General features: G+C 44.1%; 1 protein-coding gene across 6 annotated transcripts in view; it reads right to left on the bottom strand.

Moving 5' to 3' along the window:
• The window catches only part of TNC (tenascin C), a 93485-nt gene extending 89882 nt beyond the window's left edge, over window positions 1-3603 (bottom strand). For 2 of the 6 annotated variants that reach the window (XM_053921301.1, XM_053921296.1), the window contains exon 1: window positions 3355-3602. The gene's annotated coding sequence lies outside the window, so the exon portion shown is untranslated. Of the gene's footprint in view, window positions 1-3354 lie in introns of all 6 variants that reach the window. The other 4 variants (XM_053921293.1, XM_053921303.2, XM_053921305.2 and 1 more) reach the window with 4 other exon arrangements.
• Window positions 3604-20077: the final 16474 nt, after the last annotated feature.

Genomic DNA, 20077 nt, shown 5'->3' with positions numbered 1-20077 from the left:
AGGGTTTTAGTCAGAAGCTCTGGGTTCAAAGCCAACTCTGCTCCTCACTTATGGAAAACCCTCAGATGAGTCACTTAACTTCCCTGGGCCTCATTTTTGGGGGTGGGTCATAAAATGGAGCTAGTCATTCATAACTTACAGTGCTAGACTATAGATTTTGAGAAACCATAGGCAAACCCTTCTATCACACATGCAATATGTAACCCTCATCAGTAACTATTTTGATGTTGTATCGTCACAAAGGGATTGTGTATTAAGAGTCAACGAAATGTTTGTTTCCTACTTTGGCTTTTCAAACTGACATGACTTCAGCATGGAGGGACTTGTGTTTTAAGCTGGCTGGATATTTTCCCCTATGAGAAAGCATGGCTGTGTGTCTATAGAAACCCAGGGGCAGGGGAGAATACGAGTGCTGAGTTCTTTGTGAGCGTTAGAAAGGGTAGGATTAAGAGGGATGTGTTTTTCATTCTGTCAGCTTGAATTTCCTTTCCAAATTCCATTCTGGTTATATGATCAGGCTACCGCTGTATTTATGGGTGGCCACAGTCTGGCTGGAGGGGCAGATTTAGTCGGAAAGGAAGTTTATTCCTTCTAAAGGTAGTTCAAGAAACAGCTGCGTTCGGCAGGTATGTGGCGAAATATGCTTCTGATTTGGGGACCAGAGGAACATGGGTCTGAAAATTGGCTCCATCCCTCTGAAACTCAGGAAAATTCACGCATTCTCTTTGCTTTTCAAGCTATGTCTTTGTCTAATAGGTATGGTCCATTTCTCAGAGATACGTGACTATTTAGTGAGATGATATACACAAAGGGCCTGCCTGTATGTTAGAGAGTAGGGTCTTCATTGTTATCTTCATAATGATAACAATAGGGTTTTGGCTATTGTTATCATTAAGTTAATTAAAATAATCATCTTTCATTTAGTATTTTAAACGTCCCACATACATTCTGGTCGACTGTACCACTTGGGGAATTTCTCGGACTTCCATTAGAGGTGGGGATTCGGAGGGGCATGGGTCCTTGTCAAAGTGTGGAATTGCACCCTAAATACGCACCACCTGGCTTCATGATGTTTCACTGTGTTTGGTGAGTTCAAGATTCTGTGGCAATGTTCCAGAGGCTGGGGAGTGTAGCGTGAGTTTTTGATCCCCCACCCCCATTTGAAACCAGTCAGCCCCACATTTACCTGTCATATATTGGGGTTTTGCCCTCAATTTATCCATTTGATGGATATTTTCACTGCTAAAAGGGTTTGCAAAGCACCCTTTGAACATCTTAGAACATTAATTGGTCTTGGGCCAGCCCTTGTAAATTGATAAGCAATAAAACCAAGAGAAGCCTCCAATTTAATGAGCTCTTACTATGTGCCAGGTACTGTGCCAACATTTTGCCATATATTATCTCATCTGAGCGTCACAGAGCTGTATGAGATTAAGATAGTCACTCTCTTAAATGGATGACAACACTGAGGGCTAAAAGTCAGTAACTTCTTGGGGGTTAGGGAGACAGTTAGTGGGAAATAAGATAGGGAAACTAGGTTTTTCAAATGCAGCATAAAAAAACTTTAGCAACTGTTAAGTTTGGCGGCACCCCTTTCAATCTTTATCCAATTCAGACTGAGAAAATCAGAGAATATTCATTGTGTGCACCCTCTTCTTCCCCCAAACACTGTCACCTTCCTGCAACTCACAGGGTCAAAGCTCACTCACTCACATCTACCGCAAAGGACTCGAATACACCTTGTGCCAGCAAACTTGCTGCAGGTTTCTCTACCCTGTGCTGGGCTTGTCCTATTGCAGGACAAGGCAGAAAGCTGGCTGGGGTGGGCAGCAGGTTGCATTTCTAAAGCACAGATGGAAAAGCACCATAAAAAGCAAGGGGGGGTGGTCCACAAATACCTGAGAAAGAAGTATTCATTCTTCAAGTGGGGTGCTCGGTCCTGGTCTCACTTTGGATGGAAAGCATTTCCAAAGAGGCCCCCCCTCCCTCTCCGGCAGCATCGTATGTTACAGCTGACAGCTTTAGAATCTGCAGATGCCCAAACTCAAAACCTCGTGCATTCTGGAATCAGAACCCAGGCATTTACATCCAGCCCCAGGCAGCTCCCTTCTCTCCCGACCTGTGCCAACACAACCGCCTGCTTGCAACATACAGCCAAGACTCCCACCTGCCAGCCTGGTGAGACACCTCAGACCTGGCAAGATACAACAACAGGGAGTGGGGACAGGTGGGTGAGGATCGCACACGAAATGATTGGAGGTTGGCTAAGTGCCCCTTTTTACTTCCAAGGTGATGGCAGTTTTTGCCAGTGCCAATAATGATCCACACTTTCAGTTGTTGAGCAATCACTCGTTTTCTCTTATAAAGACAGCAGAAGTTACTGTGCCCGTTTAGGAGAAGTAGAAACTGAGGCTCACAGAGATTATGCATTTTCATCAGGGTCACAGGTTTGGTGGTGGCAGTGGGGATATTAAAGGGATTCCCAGCTTCAAAACCTGAACCCTTAAGCCCCTACCACACCAATGAAGGAGAGGAGCCCCTGTGTTCCTTCCACAGCCAGCCAGGGGATTTAGAATTCCCATCCGCTGGAGAATTGGATTCTCAGGGCTTTCTGTGATGAGAGGTGAGGAGCTTAAGGTGACTCTAGAAAAATAAGGAATCCTGCTGGCTCTAAGCACTCCAGACATGTCCGGGTACCCAGTCCAAAGGTCAGCAAATCAGGAGGCCTCCACAGGGAGTCCCCCACCCTTCAGAACAGAAGCTGGTGTCCAGCACTGGCCTCGCAGCCTGCAGCTGCTCACCTGAGCCTAGGAATCACCCTGTGGCTGCGCAGCCCTCATCCCTTTCCCTGTCTGACCTCGGGGTGGGTGTTGTGAAGTGAGGGGATAGATACAACGCTGAAAACTGTAAGGGAAGGGCTGTTTAGATGTAAGTTTTTATTGTTCTGTCCAAGACAATCCCCTGTCATTCTCCCCCATCCCACCCAGCGTGAGGCTCCGAGCACACTCCACTTCCCTAACCCTCACAAAAAAGATTCACAGGTGAAATCAGCCAGGCAGGGAGTGAAGCGAATGTTATTTTTCCTTTGAAGAGCAGTACAGATAAAAACTTTTTTGTTGTTGTCTTTATACAAAAGTTCCTTCCATATGTAACTAGTCATAGAACTAGAACAAACAGACAAAAGTCTACAGTAAGACTGGAAGGGAGCAAAGAGGAAACAGACCAGGTACACCCAGCTCCTAGCGGCGCAGGTAAAGGAAAAGTTCGTGCTTATGAAAATGCAACCCATTTGGTACTAGGACGGCGCACAGTATGTCATAATGATATCTGGCGATCGAGGTGAAACAGACTTACCTTTCCGGAGTTGGGAAAGACCTAGATCCTTGCAGGAACCAGCTCCATGGAATCACTACCTGGAAGTGAGCAGCAGCCGCGGGACTCCCAGGTGCGCTGCCTCTCAGAGACACGCCACCCCACGCTGTCTGTATGCGGAGGAGGGGCGGCGTGTGTGTCTGCGCGGGAGAGCGTGGGACAGTAGGCAGGCTGTGGCCAGTGCAGCCAGCTTTGGCTGGCTTATATAGGGAGCTCCTTCCTCTGTAATGGGACGCCTCGCCTCCAGACATCCTTTCCCACTTTTTCAGTTGGCGAATTAAAGGAACAGCCCTCCCAGCGGAGGAACAGGGTTAGCTCATGAAAGACGCTCTCACTGCCTGCTCTCTTCCAGGAAAAGAACCCATTTGCATACAATTTATGGCGAAAGTAGGAATTCCCGCTCCCCTCCCTCCTGCTCCCGACTCAGAACAGCTGTTAGTGATGTGTGATTTTTTTTTTTTTTTTGCTTTGCTCTCCAAATGGATTTTCTAACTATGAGACAGAAGCCCAAGGAGGGAGCGGCAGCGGGATCAGGGGGGCTGGCTCTGCACCTCAGCAGCCTGGAAACGTGACCGGGGGCTCGCCGGGGCTCTGGGCAGCAGCTGCTCAGTGGCACCTCTGAGAAAGCAAATGAGTTCCTGGAAAGAGGAGATAAAGCCCTTCAAAAGCCTGGGGAGTTTTGGGTTTCTCTGGGCCAGCAGGCAGATAACCCAGGCTTAGTTCTCAGCAGGTGGGGACAGTGCGGGGAGCACAGATTGGTCCCTCTCCTCGCCTGTGGGAGACAGCCAGCCACCCAAGCCCAGCTGCCTGGAGGCTGCTTTGTCCTAGCTCCCAGTGCCCTGGGGGCAGCAGCTTTTTGGCCTTGTTCGTGCCCAGTGTCTGGTCCTGCTTCTAAGCTGCATTTCCTGGGGGAAGTTCTCCCAGGCTTATTCTCAGTGCTGAAAGGTGTCCACCACATGGGGGGGAGGGGGAAAGTTATGCCGGGGGAGGAAAAATTTCTCTCCACCCCCTCGTGTTTCTGCCTGATTTAAGAATTAAATTGACATGAGCTGGATTACCAGGAGAATATAAAATTTAATTTTGTATGCATGGGGGTTTGAGTCCCACACATGGTCAGGCCGTGGGGAGTCTGTGCCATTCTGAACCAAGGAGAAGGGCCAGGAGTGGGGTTTCCAAAGGGAGGGAAGCAAATCACAGGGACATGAAAGTACAAATATTTGCTGGGACACCCAGAGACAATGGGACACAGAGAGAACTTTGGTCTCCAAGCCCTGCCCCCATATTCTTTGTAGATATCTCTGGTGATAGTGTTCATCCTCGGCCAGGTCCTTTAAATTCTTTTAGACGGTTAAGGGGGAGGTTAAAAAAGAAAGCCCTCCCAGAATCTTTTGTTTCTTAAAAATAATCAGCCTAAAATATTCCTCATGCCACAGAGACATATTTTGGGTGGCAAAATCCACTTCCCCGCAGGAACAACTTAACCTCGGAGATGTACGCTGCACGTTTGCTCCCTCCTGTGGATTGCTTTCAGGCGGTGAGTCACCGTGAGTCTGGTGGTTAGCATGCTGAGTATCCTCAGGGCGCACACAGGCGTTTGAGGGAGTGGGGAAGAAGTGAGGGCACAGCACCCATGCTTGAGGTTGTCACAGCACATAGTAGTTTTGTGACAGTGGAGGGAAATGAGGCATCATGGGACCTGTAGCTGCCCTGGGGCCCTCCTTTGTTAGGTCTATGTTAGGTGCTGTACAAGGTGCCTTATTGACACTGTTTCATGACACCCTCCCAATCACCAGAGAGGCACAAGAGCTGTCTGACACTTTTCACAGATGAAGAAACTGAGGTTCAGAGAAGTAACATAACTCTGCTAAGAGAATGCTTCTGGGTAGCAGTCATATTGTAACAATGGGCTCCCTAATTTTTTAAAAGATTTTATTTTTAGAGAGAGGGGAAGGGGGGAGAAAGGGAGGGAGGGAAACATCAACTGGTTGCCTCTTGTACTCCCTCGACTAGGGACTGGCCTGCAACCAGGCATGTGCCCTGCCCAGGAATCAAACCAGTGACCTTTTGGTTCATAGGCCAATGCTCAATCCACTGAGCCACACCAGCCAGGGCTGGGCTCCTTAATTCCTATTGTTACACATCAATGCCCAAGAACTCAGTAAGCTGATACTTAAATGATGTTTTAATGCCCTATTGGATTATAACACTGCTTGTATAAAAATCACTGCCATATTTGAATATGGAAGATGTTTCTTTGTTCCATAGAGCAAATTCAGAGACCCTTCTGTTAGCCACCTATTTTAAATACTGAATGATATCATCTCCACACCTGTGATTTTTAGATGCTGGGGACCTCAGTTTCCCCGTCTGAAAAAAGCAGGACACGATTCCCCCTGTGGCGGTGCCGGCGCTGGCGTTCTAGGCTTCTCTGCTTAAGTGACCATCCCAGACAGCAAGAAAGCCCATAAATAGTCATGTCATAAAAAGAGCTCATTTGAACTTTTGAACCATTTTGGCTAATTCCAATGCTATTTGTTTTGGAAGTTTTTAATTCTGTGTTTTAGCCAAAACATATTGCAGTAGCACAAGGCTGTGTCTTTCGACCAGTAGTGAATGCCTCTCGGCTTTCCAGAGTCTAGCAAGCTGGTCTCCTGGGTTAGGGAATAAAATACTGGAATAGTATATGTAGGTTCAAGATGGTGGCGGAATAGGTGGAAGCTACACTAACCTCCTCGCAGGACCAACTGGAATCACAACTAAATTATAGAAAAATCATCCTGAATAATCAACTGAAGACTAGCTGGAAAGAAGCCTTATAACTGAGGACTTACGGAAGAGGTGCAAGAGGGCTGCCTGGGTTCCCACAAAGGTGGCGGCTGAAGTCCCGGAGGGATATTTCAGTGGCTGGGGTGGGGGGGATCCCTCTGAGAAGTGTGGGGTCTAAACCCCAAGCTGGGCTCGCTAGCTTGTAGTACTGGAACTGGGAAAGAAACCCACATAACATCCAGTGGTGAAAAGCAATGGGATTTCTGTCCCCCAAGTAGAAATGGTTAGAGATGCAGACAACTTCTTAAAGGAATAAAGCACAAAATTTCACTCATAGCCACTCCCCTCAGCTCTGGTGGAGGGAAGGCAGAGTGGCCCTGGAGGGAGGATGGACTGGGAAAACATTATGCTAAGTGAAGTAAGCCAGTCAGAGAAAGACAAATACCATATGATTTCACTCATATGTGGAATCTAATGAACAAACTGAACCAACAAGCAAAATAGAGACAGACTCACAAATAGAGAGCAGGCTGACAGCTCTGGAGGGGTTGTTTGGGGACAGTGGGGGGATCAAGTAAAAAAAAAAAGGACTCATGGACAGGGACAGTAGTGTGGTGATTGCAGGGGGAGAGGGGGATGAGTGGAGGTGGAAGATGGTTTAAGGGGGATAAATGATAATGGAAAAATACAATGATAATAAATTATTATAAATAGCATATAAACTGTGTTTATATACATGGCACATAGATTACATTTAAACATAATATACAATCAATATATCTTTACAACTATGTATGTTTTAAATGATATAAAAAGCATGTTGGACAACTTGTGTGGTAAATATAGCTTCTTCTGGGAATGTCCCAACCTGGACCCTGCACCCTTGTAGTATTCCACAATCACTGATCGGGGCCTACTACAAGGCCTTAGTCAATCATAGGGAAAACAAAGCCAAATATGATCAGCCGGGCCTCCAAGGCAGGAAACAGGCCAATAGAACAAATAAACAAGAATATAGCTAAGCATTAACTATTATAAATGTATATTTCAATAAAGTACATAAGAGATGACTAGCTTTACTTAGGTGTCTTTAAAAGAGGCTACTTATAAAAAGAGTTTTCTCTAAAACTTCTGTGGAATCTTAAGTCCTACTTTGGCTTTTGAGGAAGGGGTCCCAGACAAGGACTTGTTTCCATCCATCCCTGGCCCTTTTGCAGCCTCTGTCCTGGGCAAATGGGTCTGCATCCACCTTGTGTTCTGCAGTACCTGAACCTTTGCTAATGCTGTACTTACCCAAAATCCTCACCTCCACCTCTGCCTAATCATCCAATTCCGATCTGACCTCACCACGGAGCTCCTTATGTTTCTTACACGAGGAACACTTCCATGCACTCCAGCATTTTGTAACTCTGTTAGGACATTCATTGCCTCTGGATGGTAAAATTGTCTATGAATGTCTAGTTTTTCCTCCTCCACTCTAGGCTTCCAGAGGACAGTGACCACACCCGCTTTGTCCGTGCCTAGCACAGAGCCTTGGGCATTATAGAGGCTCAGTAAATGTTTATCAAATGAATGAAGTAACTGAGGAAGAGAAGAATGTTTGACATGGTGTGTTTTATAATTAAATCTTTTCTTTTTACCCACAGAACATAAAAAGGAATTTAGATTATTGTACCCAACACATCCATTGCACTGATGAGGAAAGGGGGCCCAGAGAGGTGACTTACCCAAAGCCACCATGGCTGCTTCCCATGCAGACGGTCACCACAGTCAGAAATGAGCAAGCCAATCATAGTAGACATTACAGTGAAGGATATTTATGAGATTAATACCCATTTATCCTCCTGTTTGGCAGAGGCCACATGCCTTGGCTCCCATCTCTTACTTTGCATCCTTCTTAGTATTGTAAGGGCGTTTTTCCACGTAAGAGAGCAGAGTAAATGCTTGTAAACACCACCTCTGCACGGAGTTCTCAGCCAAAGACTGATTTTGTTGTTGCTTGTTTGCAATCCTCATTCACAGGTTGCTAGTGGAGGCTGTGGTTTGGAGGCCAGAGGGAGTATGGGGGTTCACCTCAGGTGAGATCATTTCCATTTCCTTGAAGGTCTGTTAAAAGTCATACATTTTTTCCCCAGATAGATCAGTTGGTGAGTGGAATGTTGGCCAGAACTCATACTATCTGAGGAAGCTGAGTGTCTATTTCTTTGAGAAGTCTGTCATTCACTTCTTACAGGACCCCTTGCTTCCCATCTCTGCTTACCTACTCCCTTACTGTTTCCAACCTCCTCCTCCTCCTCCTCTTCTTCTTTGAACTCATGTAGTGCTAACGCCCATCCAAAAGTCCCACGTGACTCTGTCTTGGCCAGAAATCTCTCCCAAAGCTGTTAAGGAGCTCTGGTCTAACACAATGGGCTAGTCACTCAATCAGATGCATTTTTTAGAATGAAGATTCCCCCAGTTTTTCTTCAGTGCTCTTTTTCTCCATCTCTTCTCACTTTTCCTTGGACCAAAAAAAAAAACCAAAACCCTCAAAGAGGACAGTGGTCATTGAATGAGTGGTGAGAGACAGGAGAGCTTCCCTGTCTGATGGAGTAGAGCAAATCAGCTGTGTAATCAACCAATAATTAGATTTCCTGGTCAGTATGGCAGAATGGAAAGAGCTTTGGTTTCAAGTTGGGTTGAGTCCTGATGCTGAATCAATGGACTGTTTGACTTCAGTCAAATCATCCCCTTCTCTGGCTCTCAGTGTCCTGGTTACCAATTGAACAATCTGTAAGGATCTTAGCAACTTAAACATTTTAAGTAAAAAATTCAAAGAAGTAATTCAGAGGCCTCTGAGGCTTTGCACCTTTAATGCCCTGTCTTTAAAATAACCCTCCCCCCAATTCATCCACATGGCTAATTCCTATATTATTTTTCAAGATTTACTTCAGAGCAGTTCTAAGAAAGTTTCCATGACCTTACATGCAGAGACAAGGGCTTCTCCTCCATGCTTATCCAGACTTTCATTTTTTTTTAAATCCTCACCCTAGGTTATGTTTTTTATTGATTTTAAAGAGAGGGGAAGGGGGGGAGAGAGAGAGAGAGAGAGAGAGAGAGAGAGAAAGAGAGAGAGAGAGAGAGAGAGAGAGAGAGAGACATCGATGTGAGAGACAGCATCAATTATTTCTACAATCTAGGTATGTGCCCTGACCAGGGATTGAACCTGCAAACTTTTGGTGTATGGCATGGTGCTCCACCCAACTGAGCCGCCCAGCCAGGGTACCAGACTTTCATTTTTAGCACATTGCATAAACTGCCTGTTTACCTCATTAGACCGTGAACACTTTGAGGGTAGGCACTGTGCTTTTTTATCTGTTTCTTCACATGCCACTTGTTAATTACTTTGAGTAGCATTTCTGCATATCATGGATTTTAGGATGGCCTACATCTATGTTTGAGGCAAACAATAAAACTTTCTTGAAACTATTTATTAGATGACTAGAGCATTTATTGTTATCACTGATTTACTCATCCACTTCCCCAATGGGACCATGAGTGCTCCTTAAGGACAAGAGCTGTACTTTCTATCCCAAAGCACTGGGAAGTCAATTAGTGTTCCCATGAAATGACTGACTGACCAACTGATTGGCTGGATGGTGGAAAAGGTGGAAAAGTATAATATAGGCATAAGTAGTTTTGGGTTTAATTAGCTTGGCCATTATAAAGTCAATTACCTTGAGAAAATCATGTCCCTTCTCTGAAACTCAGATTTCTCATGATGAACCAGATAAAAATCCCTATCTCTAATATCACCTGGAGTTGGTGTAAGACCAAGTGAGAGTTGGAAGAGAAAGTGCTCAGCAAACTTGATGCCCTATCAAGATTTTTAAAATAATAAATTATGATTTCCCTCTTAAATCTCAGCTGAAAGCTCATGCTTTGCATAGCCATTTTGTGCTTATGAAAGCAGGAGTCCCAGCTTCTATGTAAAGTATTTCTGGGCTCTGTAGGGATAATGGGAGAGAAGGAAGTTGAAGCCACCTGGCTGTCTTGTCTGTTAATACTTTCTAAAGACTGCTTCTTATCTGTCAAGGCCAAGGGGAAGAAAGGGAGTTCAAAAGACCAGCACTGGCCAATGCTACATGAGAAGGTCTGGAGTTGTGTGTTCCCCACAACTCCACTTGAGAAAGTGGTTTTGGTCATATTTACTGGTCTGCATTGATGAATATGAGTGAGCCAAATCTTGGGCTCGATGCAGGTCACAGAGGGAACACATAGCTTTGAAGCCAATTGAATTGAATTCAAAGATTGAATTTCTTTGACTGATTTGCCACAGCTGAGTTAGATGCTTGTGAGGAAGTTTAATTTATCCTTTTCCTGATTTCTCTCCTTGGTTTTTCTTAGATTTCTTTTGTGAACAATGACAGATAACAGTGGCTCACATTAAGTAGTTTGCATGAGCCCATTGGGTGGACACTATACCATGTATTATTCCCATTTTTAAGACGGGGGGTGGTGAGACATAGAGAGACTAAGTAAATTGTCCTAGACACATGATTAATAAAAGGCAGCGAGAGGACCCAAACCCATGTTGTAGACTCCAGACCCCACTTCCTATTATGGCGGGTGCTTCCTTATGTATTTAACTCAACAATGATCCGAAGACAAAGATGGCATTTTTGGACTCAGATAGACTGCACTGAATGATTATGGAATTTGTACATAAATATCTACTGAGGCAAGAAAGGCTCTGGTTTTGCATCTTTGGGCAGTACGTCCGCAGGGGTTAGTGCAATGGCCATGTCTGTCTGTGCTAACACTGGGACTGTGAAGCTGTCTGGCATGGATGCGGTTTGCATTCTAATTCAACCACTAACTGGTTATGAAAAGGAATGGGACCTTAGGCAAATGACTTAACTTCTCTGTCATAGGTCCTCATTTCTAAAATGGGTGCAATAATAACTAATACTTCTTGGAGTCCTTCTTGGGGTTAAAGAAAATACGTTTAGTCAAATGTTTATACTTGTCACATTTAAGTAATCTCAAAATGGTGGTCACGTATTCTGCTCTGGGTGTTTATTTTCTCATCTTTAAATGATGGAAAAGAGAAAATCTCAGATATGTTTTAGAAATATTCTCACTAAAATAAGAAGGGTTAAAAAGCACATAAGCAGATAACAAATATATAGCTGCTTTTGTTACCAGCCATGAGATTCACAGGTTGAGGGAACTGAGTGTACTGATTATTCTATTTTCTCAAATAACCTTCATAAATCTCCTACCCTCCATCCTGGTATGCACATGATGTCCCTCCCCTTCACCTCCAAAGCACAAGCTCACTGAAATGTATATTTTCCTCAAGGACTGTTTAGTGTTGAAAGATTATTTATCTGGAAGAAATTGTAGTAACTTCCTTTGAAAAGTAGAAATACATTTGCCTATTCATTCAATAACAGGCTCTCAGGATTCTGTTCTTCCACTGTTTTCCAAGCCTTTACATATTCTGTTTCTTCAGGTGATGCTAGAAATTTCTCTCCTATTCAGAGTCAGCTTGATTGTACTACTTGCCACAGACTTAGGGTCTCCCCCAACAGGGCCTAGAGATTGACTGGTACCACAGAGGCATGAGGATCACTTTGCTCCTTGGGAAGCACCCCTGGGCTGGCCTCGGTCCTGACTGGGCAGGCTTACCTCTACTCCTTCCCTACCCACAGCCTTGCAAAATCAGGGTGGCAAATATAATACTTATAATCAGTAAAGACATTACAAAGCATGAATATTATTTTAGTCCACACCTTAGGCTATGCCTGTATTACAGGTGAGGAAACTGAGGCGAGGAGAGGTCAAGGGACTTGCATAGAGTCATATAACCAGGGCATGGTTTGACAGAAAGTCTCCACATGTCAAATACTGGGCTATTCGGCTTCCACTGAAGAAACCATTTATAAAGGTTGTTATTTTGTTAGTGTTATGGGCTACAATGGTGTAAAAAAAGAAGCCTGTGATTTGCAACTAGACAGACTTGGGTTTAATTCCAGCAATACTATTTATGAGTGTGTGAAATGTTTCAAATTCCTTCTGTATAATGAAAATGAGCAAATTCACTTCATAGAGTTGACAGGACTGTGGTAGGCTGAATAATAACCGCCCCCCCCCCAACACAACTAGCCATATCCCAATTCCTCAGAATCTATCGATACCTTATGTGGCAAAAGAGACTTTTCAAATGTGATAAGTTAAGGACTGTGACATGGGGAGATCATCCTAGGTACGATGACAAGTGACCTTATAAGAGGGAGCAGAAGGAGACTTCACTGCAGAAGAGGAGAAGGCACTGTGATTAGGGAACAGAGATTGAAGTGATGTGGCCACAAGCCAAGGAGTGCTGGCAGTTAGCAGAAGATGAAAGAGGCAAAGAACAAATTCTCCCCTGGAGTCTTCAGAAGGGAGCAGCCTAGGAGACAACTTGAATTTAACCCAATAAAACTCATTTCAGATTCTGCCCTTTGGAACTGTAAGAGAATAATTTTCTGTTGTTTTAAGCCACCGAGTTTGTGGTAATTTGTTACAGGAAAACTAATACAAGAAAAACAACGTGATGATGTCTTCATCTTGTGTATAACAGGGCCTTAACATGGTAATTTTATCTCATTAGATTTCCAAATACCTTCTTGTTGAAGGTTCTTTAATATGACTTTAGGTATTGCTGGAAGACAGGGAAAGAATGGGAAATTAGAGGGAGCTGCAACCTCCACCATTTGCCTGACAGTTTTGAAGCGGCCTCTTGGTGTGGGAGCTTTGCAGTGTTGAGTGATGCAGCCCAGAGAGAGGAGTAAAACTGGACTTCAACATTACATCCTTATCATTCCGCAGTCAACCTGACCATAATGTGTCAGGCTTATCTGGGTAGCTGCTCATCTCTAACTCCAAAGATTTATCCAGGCACACTTTGTCAAGTGAAAAGAACTAATTGACCATCTTGCTCAAGTGAGAGATAAGCAAAGGAGGCTCAGAGCAGCTGCCTGCTTTGCCCACACACTGAAAATTGTGGCCTGCTGAGGCTAGACTCCAGCTCCACTTATTCTTGTAACAATGTTTCACATGGAGGAAGCAATTTGTCTAGATTTCTGTAAGACCCACAGAATCAGAGGAGTTTGTTGCTCAGAAAATCCTTCATGCAGATTGAAGTTCTTCTACTTAGAACAGACACGAAAAGGTGACAGAGAAGAGTAAGCAGACACATGCCAGGCTCCCCACACCCTCACAGCTTCTGTGCAAGATCCACAGGTCCTGTCTCTTTTTAGCTTTCTTTTGGTTTCCTTTTTGCTCTCTGATCTCATCAGATGGAGCTGTGGTATCTGGGGACCCAAGGAGCCCCATAGTGAGCCGCCAAGCAAGTCTTCAGACATTGTCTCGGAGAATGGCCTCTGTAGGGGAAGTTCAAAAGCTTTCTAAATTCTTTCGAACACCTGCCCACGCCAGGATTGGACTCAACTTGCAGATGAATGGTGTATGGGGAGCACTCTCAGTATAGATGCATGACTCATTATTTGAGGCACATGACAGGCGACTTCCCCCCACCCCGTGGAAATACTTTATAAGGAAATGATGGTGAAGCCTTGATAATCCCCGTGGACAGGAGGGGGTAGGGGCCAGGATGAATCAGTGAGACAGCTGCATTGTAGAAGACCAGCTGTGGGGTGCTCACTTTGAAGTATATTCTGCCAGTAACTCCTGTAAGCTAGTATAGTATTGCCAATGAGAGATCTTCCGGGAGCCTGGTTTAATGAGCGGAAATCAGCAGGAAATGATTGATTTTAAAAGAAGTGGCAGTACTTTAGCTCTTTAGCAAGTTGCAATTTTGTTTGCACAGTTAACCTAATAGGTGATTAATATGAAATTGCTGATAACTGACTACACTTGACCTACAAAAATGGCAATTACATATTAATTCAACTTAGTACATTCCAAGCACTATCACTGAAGCTGTGACGAAGATAAACTCCAGACCAAACCTTGGCTAAATATAAAGCAGCTTCACCCACTGTTACTCTTGCAGTGGAAAGACTGGCCAGGTTGGTGTGAGGGAGGGTCTTTGTGAAGGTCAGTGAAGTAGCCCAGTCCTGTAGTTCTGGGAACCATGGTTGAACAATGGGTCCCTTTCTCCCTTCTGTGGGTATTCTGCTGATATTACAGCTATGTGTGAATCTAGGTATGTCAGGAAGACACCCACTAAGGAGATGTCATAAACTGATATTGACTATCATAGTGCGGACTGATGCTCAGGGAGAGCCAGAGAGGTGAGCAGGAAGTATGGATAAAGGGATGGTGTTCTTGAGTTCACATCTGGGAAAGCATGTGAGTGGAGGGTTGCTTTCTAAAGGGCCCTTCATAGAGGAGAGTTTTATTTCTGCCACTGGGGACCTCCTATAAATGGTGATTGCTAATGTTCATTGAGCATTTACTGTGTATTGGATACCATACTTATAATACTATGCATACTAACTTCACTTAACCTTCATAACAAACCTATGGATAGATACTATTGATATTATTACTCTCAAATGAGGCCTGGTATCATCGGTGGGCTAGAACCCAGACCTCTTTTCATTTTGCGCAGGATCCTCTTCACCGTGTTTTCTGGAAGAGCACGTTGTACCACTTTGCTTTCCTTGTTTAATAAAGGGGGGTGGTGGGCAAGGAAAAGGGCATGGTGATACTTTCACTGACTAACTCTTTCACTCAACAGTTTATTCATTTCTTCATTCCATAAATACGGGTAGGGTACACAGATTCTGTACCAGCAGATGCTGGGAACACAGCTGCATATTACTACGGCTGGCACATAGTAAGCACTCTATAGGTACTGGTTTTGTGAATGGTTGATCCTAATCATCTTTCAAGTGCAAGCACGGATATGAAAAATCTGGTTCACAATTTTTCTTTTTATAAGCAGCCAATTTAATTCAATTCAGAATTATGGGTTGTCCGTGCTTGTCTGGAGCAATAAAAATAACAACCGTGATCTTTTGTTTCTGGTTGTTAAAAGTTGTGTGAGCAGAACTGGCAGCAATTAGATGCTGAAGCCCAGATCTGATAGGTTGGAAGATATCAGGGTGGCAATTCTGTCTGAGTTCTAATTTGGTCCGTGCGTGCCCTCTAAGGCATCATGTCTTTACAAATATTTATTGGACTCAGACTTGTATCACACCTTGGGTACAGGTAATGGGACCAAATCACAGGGATTAAAAGGTGATTTATCAGGTCAGAAGGAGTTTATAGTGCCATAGGGGAGACAGACACAGAAACAGGCAATTGTAAAATAAGGGGGTGTGTGCTGTAGTAAAAGTCTCCGTGAGAGAGGACAATGTGATAGAAACACAGAGGGATAGCAAGTCTAATTTTTCCATTGCTTGAATAGTCCAGTGTCAGGAAACTCATTACTTTAGAAGAAAATGCCGGGGGGTGGGGTGGGTGGGAAATATTCACTCAGCGTGTTTTAAATGAGTATCTACTATGTGCCAAGTGCTTTGTCAAGCTATGTCAGGCAATGAATGAAAGAGATGCAGTCTCCAGTCTCATAGGACTTTCAGACTCATGGGTGAGACATCATTTAAATGCATAAATACACAAATAAGCATACATCACAAACAGGGATGGGTGTGATGGAAGAACAGCCACATGGCTGTGAGATGCTCTGCTTTGGTTCCCACTACCTGGGGAGTATTTACCTCTCCATTTTGCGGAGGGTTAGCAGGAGCTCTCAACTGCAAGGTGCTTTGCTGAAAGCCACAGAGCTGGCAAGTGTCAGAGCTGGGATTAGAATCCAGGACCACCCAATGTCAAGTGCATGCTTTCAATTCCAAGTCCTCACTGAGGAACCTCATGGTATTTCGACCACCCTATTCAGGGCCAGGTGATTAGAAATGCAGTCATTAAACTATAGTCTTTCTCTTCAGCATACCATGTACTTGAGACGTCTTTAACACGTCTCACAAACTTAGGGGTTAATTGTGTACTGTCTCATGTTAATTTATAAAGGTGAGTGAGTTTTGTTTGACCAATGGCACGGAAAGTCTGATTCTTCCACACAAATCCTCCTACCTTCTGTCTAGGCTGTTGTTGAATGTAGTCTCGTTAAATAGTCATTGGTTGAAATCATAGACTTAGAAATTTTTATGATGTTTCATATAAACTCCAAAATAATGGACTAACATAACCCAGTGGCTCTGAGTTTGGACTTGAACTTGTGTAAACTTGGGTTAAAATCCCAGCCCAGCTACTTATGAGCTGCATACTCCTGAGCACGACTGTTTGCCTCCATAACCCTCAGTGTCTTCGTCTGTGAAACAGGGAATGGAACACCTACGTTCAGGTCTGTTAGGGGTCAGCGAGATAAAACAGTACTGTACTTAGGATGTAGAAAGTGCCACATAGTTGGTATGATTATTACTTATAGATTTTCCTGTTAATTGAACAAATGTCATCCAAATGATCAAACAAACTACATCTCCAGCTTTTGCTTCATTTCTCAAACTAGATAAGGAGTTGGAGAATTAATGTATTTTATTTTTCTCCTGAATTATCTCCCCTGCCTTTAATAAAAAGAGGTTTCATTCATTTCACTTGGGGTTTATGCCAGTGGTTCTCAATGTTGGGGGAGGTGGTGATGTTGCTCCCTTGGGGGATTTGGAAATGACAAGAATCACTTTTGGCTGTCACAACTTGGTAGGGGAGAAGGTGCTACAGGTAACTAGCAGGGAGAGGCCAGGGTTAAAATCCCAGCTCCCATAATATCCTGTGGAATATCCTGTAATGCACAGGACAGCTCCCATAGCAAGGGATTATTCAGCACGTATATGTCAGTAGTGCTGAGACTAAGAAGCCCTGGTTTATATCTTCCAGCACACACACACATGTACACACATGCACACCACACACACATTCTTGCACACATGTACTGCCCAAGTTCCCTGCCACATGGAGGGAGGAGTGTGGGCAGACCTGAGCTCGGGTGAGCTCCAGGATGATGTCATGCTGGGGGAGACCCACACAGGTCTGCGGTGAGACACATTACACATGGGGGATCTCACCATTTCCGTGCAGACCATCACCTCGCCATCGCCGCCGCCTCATATCCTGCTCTAGTCCCTCCTGGGAATACAGGGAAACCTCACAGCAGATGGGGTTTCGCTTAGTCACATTCTCTGTGGTCAGATCCAATTACACAGACAGCAGCTCCGGCTCTGAGGGACCCGCAGTTGCCTGGTGCTCTCTGGGCTGGCCTTTCACCTTCCAGAACCCAAACTCATCTCAGGACAGGCCAGGAGTGGGGTTCATTTGCAGTTCTAAGAAAGCTGAGAAATAGAAAACATCCAAAAGGATGTTGGTATCTTCTTTTGAGGGCAGGGACTAGATGTTTTTGTTTGTGTATTTCTTCTGCTTATCATGTCAAGTGTTCAGTAATTTTTTAAAAAGGAAACATATAAATGATAGAGATCTTGAGGGTGTTTGTAATATGTCACATGAGAGAGTAAGAATAGGTACTGATTACTGAATGGTTATATTATTAGTGTGTTGTGTATTTAACAAGTATAGTATTAAAGTGGTGTGGTGTGTGTTTAACAAGTACTATCTCAGTAACTCTAAAACAGTGATATGTAGATTAGCATCTCCACATGAGAGCTGATATAATAGAGGGTGAGCAAAGCTGGATCACCCGAGGGCAAGAGCTGCTGAGTGGCAAAGCCAGGATTCCAACCCATGTCTCACTCTCTTTGAGGTCTGGGTCTTTCCCACTAATCTAGACACCTCTCACCAGAGATGAGAGGGCTAATCTTTTGCGGAAAGCACGGGTAATCTAAGACCTCCCAGGCATGGAGCAGCGATGGAAGGATCTAAATCTTCTCTTAGCATTGTTCTTTAGCAGACAGGTGAAATTAGTTCCTAGTGCCTCCTATCTCTCACCTGGGCAGGCATTTCTCACCTGGCCATGCTGTTGCCACCTTCTGTCTCAAGCTCCGGATGTTATGGATGTTATCTGTCCTCGTTGTGGCCATCCTCTCAGGATCCTTGCTCTTCTGGTTACCCAGTGAATAGTGTCAGGGGGTCAAGTGACACATGTGAAAATAGAAGGTATATTTATTGGGGTAGCAACAGTTGCTGTAATAGAAAATACACATGCAAAATTTTGGCGGCATAACAGAATAGATTATATCTTGCTCACAGAAAGCCTTGGTAGGAGGTTGGCTCTCCTTCAACCAATGATACCAGAATCATTCCATCTGATGGCTCTACCATCTTGGATTCTATAGAGACTGGATTTACCTGCAGAAAACCAGCAGACGCAGAGAGCAAGGAGAATTGCATGGGTGGGATGTGGATAAATGTAGCGGTGACATTCCACTGGCTGGAACCCAATTGCACAGTCACACTTTACTGCAAGGAAAGCTGGGAAATATGTTTATCTGGGTGCCTTAGGAAGTGAGAAGATGAGTTTTATGAATAGCTAGACAGTCCCTGCCACATTGGAGATCTCTGAAGCTTGTTCTTGCATTTGGAGGAGATGGTCAGAGATTGGAGGAAAATTTTGGTGGGTATCAGATCTAGCTGTGTTTCTCAGATCTCACCTTTCAGTTGATGACCAATTCTTTCTACCTAAAGACCTCCCTCCTACTGACAATGAGGAGCTAGGGACAAGGCACTGAGCAGTACTCTCCTGGGCGCTGGGCTAGGTCATCCAATTTGTAGAATAAAAATAGAACTCTTTGGGAAGAAGGCCCAGTTAGCCCCTGAGGTAAGAGATAACTGGTCTATGTGAATCCGCCAATGTTGCAAGCAATTCATTGATTTATCTGTTTCACATAATTTATTTGAGAATACTGTATATAATGCTAGTCAGGGGGCACCTAAGAAGCCAGTCCCTGCTCTTGAAGAGCTTACAGTCAAGTGTGAAAAAGAGACAAACTATGAGGATGTGCTGGGAACTAGAATCTCAGTTTCTCGTTTGTGATCTATTTTTGGATAGGAAGCAGAGCCACATGGAAAAGATTTGATAATGTTAACAAATGACACAATAGTAACTAGCTGAGCCAGGAAGCGTTTCCCTCCACACTCAAGTGATACACTCCAGTTACACAGACTTCTGGGAAAATAGCCTTCTCATCTTATCTAAAATGCCACTTCATCTTCTCATGCTCAACCCAAATGCCACCTGCTCATTCCTCAATATTTAGCTCAGAATGCCTCTCTTTATTTTACTTGCATCTCTCTTTCTTGATTGCCCTCTTTGCCTTGGGTCTTAAGTAATTGCTTCCATATGTGCCTGTATCATGAGAGTATAAAGCGAATGGTATTTATTAGGAGCCTACATGTGCCAGGCACAGGATTATAACCATCTTACACATTCTATTTCATGGAATCTTCTCAAACTGACTGGGGGCAGATGTTACTAGTTCCATATTAAAAGTGAGTTAATAAAAATTCCTAGATGTTAAGCTCCTGGCGGGCTTAAAAAATGTGCCTTTGTCTAGCTCCATGTACTCCACCAGCATGACATAATCATTCCCTGAAAACGGCAGAAACAAAATAAGTTTTTTGGAAATCTTTGGAATTCTTTTCTGCCCTCTCCAAGGAATGCAGTATTCATCCAAGGCTCATTTTACGTATAAGAAATAAAACCATAGGAAAGCTCCTCAGTGACGTAACCAAGGAGCCACAGCATTAAATAGCTTGGTATTCTGCCATAGGCATTTGCCGTAGGACTTGTATTGTTCTGTGCTTCATCCTGAGAGAAAGAATGAACAGTGACGTCCGCACATATTTCAGGATCAGATTTGCAAAACTTCTCCCAGATGGCCATATGTCACAATGTGGGAAGGGCCTGGGCATCTGCCCTTTTCATCTTCTTTCTTGACCTTTAGTAAGCCCAATGTCTCTTTCCTTTGAAACATCTTAT

Source organism: Desmodus rotundus, chromosome 1, assembly GCF_022682495.2.
Source record: "Desmodus rotundus isolate HL8 chromosome 1, HLdesRot8A.1, whole genome shotgun sequence".
Lineage (NCBI taxonomy): Eukaryota > Metazoa > Chordata > Mammalia > Chiroptera > Phyllostomidae > Desmodus > Desmodus rotundus.
Note: the sequence above shows the minus strand (reverse complement) of the source record. Positions and strands in the feature narration are given on the sequence as shown.